Source organism: Gossypium arboreum, chromosome 7, assembly GCF_025698485.1.
Source record: "Gossypium arboreum isolate Shixiya-1 chromosome 7, ASM2569848v2, whole genome shotgun sequence".
NCBI classification, from domain to species: Eukaryota; Viridiplantae; Streptophyta; class Magnoliopsida; order Malvales; family Malvaceae; genus Gossypium; species Gossypium arboreum.
The window spans coordinates 20,050,280-20,057,870 of NC_069076.1; the positions used below are offsets into that span (position 1 = coordinate 20,050,280).

Sequence of the window (7,591 nt, forward strand, 5' to 3'; positions counted from 1 at the left end):
ACGTCGAGTCCTTCTCCAATAATTTGAATAAGGGTTTAGCAATTTTGGAGAAGTCCATGATGAATCTTCGATAGAAATCGGCGTGGCCCAAAAAGCTCCTAACACCTTTTACAGATGTTGGAGGTGGGAGTTTCTCAATAACATCTACCTTTTCTTTATCTATTTTGATTCCATGTCTCGTTATCCGATGCCTTAAAACAATCCCTTCTCATACCATGAAATGGCACTTTTCCCAGTTGAGTACTAGGTTTGTTATTCGTATCGCCTTAGTACCTTGGCTAGATTGGCTAGGCAATCATCATACGCATCTCAAAGTACTAAAAAATCATCCATAAAAACTTCCAAATACTTCTCAACCATTTCAGTAAAAATAGACATCATACATCTTTGAAATGTAGCAGGTGCGTTACATAAACCAAATGGCATGTGTCTAAATGCAAATGTACTGTATGGGCAGGTGAATTTTGTCTTGTGCTGATCTTTCGGTGCTACTGTAATCTAATTATACCTAGAGTATCCACCAAGAAAATAGTAGTAGTCTCGCCCCACGAGTCTATCCAGCTCTGGTCCAACAACGGCAAAGAAAAGTGATCTTTCTTAGTCGCCTTGTTCAGGATCTAGTAATCGATGCAAATTCTCTATCCTGTAATCGTTCTAGTCAGTATCAACTCGTTATTCTTGTTTCCAATGACTGTGATACCTCCTTTCTTTGGCACGTACTGGACTGGACTTACCCATGAACTATCTAAGATGGGGTAAATTATACCCGCATCTAACCACTTCATGATTTCTTTCTTTACTACGTCCTTCATGATGGGGTTTAGTCTTTATTGTCCATCGATCGTCCCTTTCTCGCCATCTTCTAGTATGATCTTGTTCATGCATACAGATGGGCTAATACCACAGATATCGACTATGGTTCATCTGATAGTCCAATTGAATTGTTTCAACACCAAGATGAGTTTCTCTTCTTGCTCAGTAGTTAATTCTACTGAAACAATCATAGGCAGAGCAGAAGAGTTACCTAAATAAACATATTTTAGATGTGAAGGTAGTACCTTGAGTTCTAATTTAGGTAGCTCCTCGATTGACGCTTTTGGTAGGGCATAATCCCTTTCCTCTAACTCTAAAGATTCAAAGAGGGATTGCGGAATAAATCCCCTTTGATTAACTTCTAACAAAGCTAAGTACTCATCCTCCTCTTCATCATTCAGAGGATCTAATGTCAAAATTTGTTCCAACGGATCCTCCACACTGTTGGGCTCCTTCTCCACTATTAAATCTTCTAAATTGGATACTGCAAAACAATCATCAATTGTGTCAAGAAATCGTATAGACTTTAAAACGTCTAATGTTACCTAATTATCCTGAACACGCATAGTAAGCTCGTCCTTTTGCAAATCAATAAGGGTCCTTCCGGTTGCTAAGAATGATTTTCCTAAGATAATTGACACTTTTTTGTCGACTTCAAAGTCTAGGATAATAAAATCAGCAGAGAAGATAAATTTATCTACACGTATCAATACGTCCTCAGTTTTTCCTTCTAAGTGTGCTAAGGATCGATCTGCTAATTGAAGTGTAACTGTAGTAAGTCTAACTTCACCTATCCCCAACTTTCTAAATATTGACATAGGCATCAAGTTGATACTCGTACCCAAGTCACATAGTGCTTTACCATAATATGTTGCTCCAATGTTGCAAGGTATGGTAAAACATCCAGGATCCTTCAATTTTGGGGGTAGTTTGTCTTAAAGATATGCACTGCATTCCTTCGTCAGAGCTACCGTCTCAAATTCTCTGAGTCTTCATTTTTTGGACAGGATATCCTTCATGAATTTAACATAGTTCGGCATTTGCTCAAGTGCTTCAACCAACAAGATGTTGTTATGAAGTTGCTTGAGTACGTCTAGGAACTTATTGAATTAAAACTCCTACTTCTGCTTTTGAAGTTTTTGAGGGTAGGGTGGTGGTGATTTCTTTACTAGAACTGGTTGAATTAGAATTAGTTGGTTCTGAAATTACCTTGTTAGGTTTTGTAGATTCTGGTTCTTGTGAAACTAGAATTTCAATGCTCAGTTGAACTTCCTCTGATTCTTGAGCATCAGCTTGCTCCTTTTCAGCTTCAATGGTGTTGGGCTCTACTGTCTTTGCACTCCTCAATGTTAATACTTTACAATGCTCCCTCAACAGATTCCTTGAATTTTTTGTATCCCTAGGTAAAGCACCTTGTGGTCGATTCTTGAGTTCAGTTGCAAACTGGCCCATTTGGTTTTCTAGGTTTTTCAATATAATTGCTTGGCTTTGGATTAAGGCATCATTCTTGGCGATATATGCCTTCAACAGATTTTCTAAGCCATTGGATGGTTTAGCTTGGGTTGGTTTCTAAACTTGTTGGGGAAAACTTGGTGGCTGGGTCAATCTAGGTTGGGCGTAAGTATTACTGGTTCCAACTCCTTGGTTACTCTAGGAAAAATTTAGGTGGTTTCGCCACGATGGGTTATAAAAATTCGAATGCAGTCCTTGCCTTCCTTAGTTTTGGTTCTGGTTACCTATGTAGTACATGGATTCTAGGTTTGATGGACATTCTTCAAACAAATGTCCTACCCCACAATAAACACATGCTATATTTTCAAATTGATTTGGTGGCTATGCTGCAAAATTGTTAGACCCATTAGTAGTAAGATTTTTAAGCACTGAGGATATTGATTATACCTGAGATGCGAGTGAAATAAGAGCATTTACTTCATGTATTCTAGCAACCCGTCTTCCTGACGCTGCTCGATTGGTTGGCCATTGGTAATTGTTGCTGGCAATCCTCTCGATAATTTCATAAGCCTCATTGTAAGACTTAGAAAGGAGAGTACCATTAGCAGAAGTGTCCACTACCATCCTCATGTGAGCATTGAGACCATTATAAAATGTCTTAAGTTGGATGCAATGTGGGATTCCATGACGAGGGAACTTTTGTAATAACTCTTCATACTTTTCCCATGCCTCATACAATGACTCATCATCCATTTATTGGAAGGCAGTGATCTCGTTCCTCAACTTAACATTATTGCTAGGAGGGAAATACTTCATAAGGAATCTTTTTGCTAACTCTTTCCATATGGAAATTGATTCAGTGGCAATAAGTTCAACTAGGCTCGAGCTTTGTTCCTCAACGAATGTGGGAACAGCATCAATCGTAATGCATCTTCGGGTACTCCGACTAACTTGAAAGAATCACTCACGTCCATAAATAGTCTTAAGTGTAGGTGAGGATATTCGGTAGGCATTCCACGAAATTAGCCCACTGTCTGAAGCATCTAGAACATGACTGGCTTCAGCTTGAACTGTTATGCCTCAATTTTGGGTCTCCTAATACCCGAATTAAGATCATTAAATACTGGCACGGCATACTATCGTAAAGCTCTATCCCTATCATTAGCAATAAGGATAGGATTTTGAGCAGGGTTTGCTCCGTTTCCTTAGATTGGATTTTCGAAGTTCATCTCTCCGGTCCTCCTCTGATTTGTTTGTCTTCTTCACTGTCGAAAAGTTCTTTCTATCTCAGGGTCTACAAGGAGTAGGTCAATAATTCGGTCAATACTCATAAACACCTGAAATAATCACAGAAAAAATAATTAAGTTAAAACTTCAACAGAAAAAAAAAACCAAAGTGTAAACTAACAAATTCACAAATAATGACTTTTTAAAACAATCCCCGGCAACGGAGCCAAAAACTTGGAATGACGAAAATGTGCAAGTGGACACAATCGCAACAAGTAATAAAGTGACAAGTAAATGTCGAGTTATCGTACCCACAGGGACTGTGAAAAGGATTATTTATGAATGCAATTTAAAACACTTTGGTGAATAAAAATATTTTGTTTAAAAATGGTGATTAAAAACTTAAGAAAATTAAAATAAATAAAAAATGAAGTAAAAGAAAGTTCTAATGCACAATTTCAAGATAAGATTTAATCACGATGATATAATTGTGTTGGATTAATTACACTTCTCATCTTAGAATTATTAAACTTATGTTTATATTGCTACGAATAAAATCACGTCAACCTGGTAATTTGATAACTTATGAACATACTTACATACCAAAATCCATTTATCTCTTGACATATCCCTATGTCAATTCAACTGACTAAACAGATTCTAGTAAGCAAACATGTTATTGCACATACACACTCGTTAAATTAAACTAATCTCTTGAATATCCCTATGTCAATTCAAACGATTAATTAAATCTAACAAGCATATAATAGACTATGTGAGGTAACAAGGTATCCCTACCTTGAAATAGTTTAATCAAAATAATCTTGCAAGTTATGCAAGGCGATAATATCACCAGATACATTGCTAATTTAACCTTCAGCTGCCCTAGAAGAATAAACATGTACTGATCAAGTACTGTGTCAATTAATTACAATTTCAATCCGTTTAAATAATTAATTCATTAGTTGCTTTATAGTCGTAACGCAAGAATTACTTAGGCATGATTTTACTTAATCAAGCATTTTATCGAGGCCTATAACAACATAGACACAATTTTAACAATTTAAGAAGATGAAATGCAATCAACCTAACACGAATTAAAGTCAAGCTAAGCTGATTAAATTAATCATTCCAACAACATGAATACTCATAGATATGTATATCATAACAACAACAAAAATTAGAGAGATAGGGAACAAGAATCAAATGCGATGGCTTTTCGAGGCTTGACTTGGTTGCTCCGTTCTTCCTTCTTGTTGTCCTCACCGATCAAGCCTTCAATGAACACTCAATTGCTGCTCCAAAATGGTTGAAGAACACCCCTTTTCCGAGGGAAGAAATTAGCAAAAGATCAAGGGAATTGAAATGGAAAAAAATAAGAGAAAAAGAATGAGAGAGGAGAGAAGTGTTGTGAAATGAATGAGGCATGAATGAGATGCTTTGAATGATCAGCCAAGGGGGGATTTTATAGCTGAGTGTGTCAGCTGAAATTTTCTAAAAATAGTAGCCAAAGAGCCACCACTTGGCTGGCCACCTATGTGGCAAAGTTGATGCTTTCAACTTTGCTAAAAATGGCTTGGGGCAAATCCAAAAATCCACCAATTGTGGAGGGGTTTGAATGCAAATTTGACAATACTTCAAGGGCTTTTTTGCAAGCTTAATTAAGCAGCTAATAAGCTGACTTGGTTCAGCATATGGCCGGTTTTGGGCTACCCAATCTTTGGTTGGTTCACTTCAATCGATTCGGTTCAACTGGACCACTTTTTCCATAATTAATTATTATTAAATTATTTAGCCCAAATTAAATTGGATATAAATTAAAATTAATTATATTATGAATTAATACACTTAATTGGACCGTCTTAGGCTGGAAATTAATTCACCTTGATACTTCAAATTGCTTCTCGGTTTTGTGTTTCAAACAATGTCTGCCGAGCCATTTTTTGCCCTTTGCGCAATTCTGTCGAAAATAACCAAAATTACTCAAAATTAATTATAAAATTAACTAAAATTCATCATGTTCATATTTTAAGTATAATTTAATTATTTTATAAAATTTAATTATTTTTCGACAAGAATTTAATCGAAATCGTATGATTTTAAGTTAAAAAAGGTATGTAAAAATTCGTAAATTTCGTGTTTCCAAGGCTCTCAAAGAAAACAAGAATTTTCTGCTTAGTGCATCTGCGACCACAGTCGCCTTTCCCGGGTGGTAGCCAATGATCAGTACGCAACCTAGTCCATTCAAAGATGCATCACTATAAACCACAAATTCTTTTCCTGATTCAAGTTGTACTAGTACTGGAGCTTCGGTCAGCAATGTCTTCAATCTCTCGAAACTCTGCTGACACTTCTCTGACCATTCAAACTTAACATCTTTTTGCAGCAACCTCGTCAAAGGAGTTACAATTATTGAAAATCATTTTACAAAGCATCAGTAGTAGCCAGCCAAGCCCAAAAAGCTTCTAACCTCGATTATGTTCTTCGACAGCTTCCACACGACAATAGGAGATATCTTATTCGGATCAACTTAGATGCCATCACCCAAAATAATGTTACCTAAAAATCCTACCACTTGAAGCCAAAACTTGCTTTTGCTGAATTAGCATACAATTTCTTGTCTTGCATGATCTGTAATACGGTCCTCAGATGTTCATCATGCTCGGACTCATTACGGGAATAGATCAAAATATCATCAATGAATACCACAACAAACTTGTCCAAGTATGGTCGAAAAATGCGATTCATTAAGTCCATAAATGCGGCTGGGGCGTTCATTAAACCAAAAGGCATGACCAGGAACTCGAAATGACCATACCTATTCCTGAAAGCATTTTTAGGCACGTCCAACTCTTTAACTCGCAACTGGTAGTAACCAGATCTCAGATCTATTTTTGAAAATATAGTGGCTCCTCTCAATTGACCAAACAGATCATCAATCCCTGACAACAGATGCTTGTTCTTGATAGTTACCTTGTTAAGTCATCGATAGTCTATACATAGTCTCATCAAACCATCTTTCTTCTTTACAAATAATATGGGGGCACCCCAAGGCGAAAAGCTCGATCTTGCAAAACCTTTATCTGTCAGTTCTTGCTACTGTGCCTTTAACTTTTTCAGTTCAGTTGGCACCATTCTATACGGAGCAATAGAGATAGAAGCTATACTAGGCACCAGCTCAATACCAAACTCTACTTCTCTAACAGGAGGCAATCTAGGTAGCTCTTCTGGAAACACATCCAGATACTCGCATATTATCGGTACCGATTCCAACTTCAACTCAGATTCTTTAGTATTCAACATGAAGGCAAGGTAGGCTTCAAATCCTTTTCTCATATACCTTTGAGCCATCATTGCGGTAATCACAACCGGCGAAGTATCCAACTCACTTGAATCAATTCGGAGAATCTCACCATCTGAGCATTTCAATTCGATATACTTGCTACCACAATTTACAATTACATCATGCACAGCTAACCAATCCATGCCAAGTATTACATCAAACTCATCGAATGGAAATAACATAAGGTTAGCCAAAAAACAATGACCTTGAATCATCAAAGGACAATTCTTAAAAACTTTATCAACTAGGACTGACTTGCTTAGAGGGCTTGACACCTTAATCACAAATTCCGTAGGCTCTACAGACATATCCATGCTAGATACCAATTTCATGCAAATGTATGAATGGGTTGACCCTGGGTCAATTAAGGCAATGACATGAGTATTATAGATAGAAAATGTACCCGTGATGACATCGGGAGCGGAGGCTTCCTCTCGAGTGCATGTTGCATAAGTTATTGACGGGGGTCGAGCCTCTGATTTTACAGTAGCTTCCTTACAAATAGTTCAACTGCCACCTGCACTTCCGAAATGTCTCAGAGGCCTACCTCAATAAATAGGAGCATTCGGTTGTGGAGCTAATTCAACCTCTTTATTAGCTTGCTCCAAACAGTCTCTGAGAAAATGGTCAAGAGACCCGCATATGAAACACGCACCACTCTTCATTCAACATTCTCCGAAGTGAAATTTGTTGCAGCTTTTACACTTTGGCTTTTGATCATCCTCACTTCCAACATTAGTTACCATAGGGGAAGAA

The 7,591-nt window shown here is 37.3% G+C and overlaps 1 non-coding gene across 1 annotated transcript; it reads left to right on the forward strand.

Moving 5' to 3' along the window:
• Positions 1-2,944: 2,944 nt before the first annotated feature.
• LOC128295699 (small nucleolar RNA R71) lies at positions 2,945-3,051 on the forward strand. The gene has a single exon (XR_008286258.1). It is a non-coding gene; the product is annotated as a small nucleolar RNA R71 (small nucleolar RNA).
• The last annotated feature ends 4,540 nt before the right edge of the window (positions 3,052-7,591 follow it).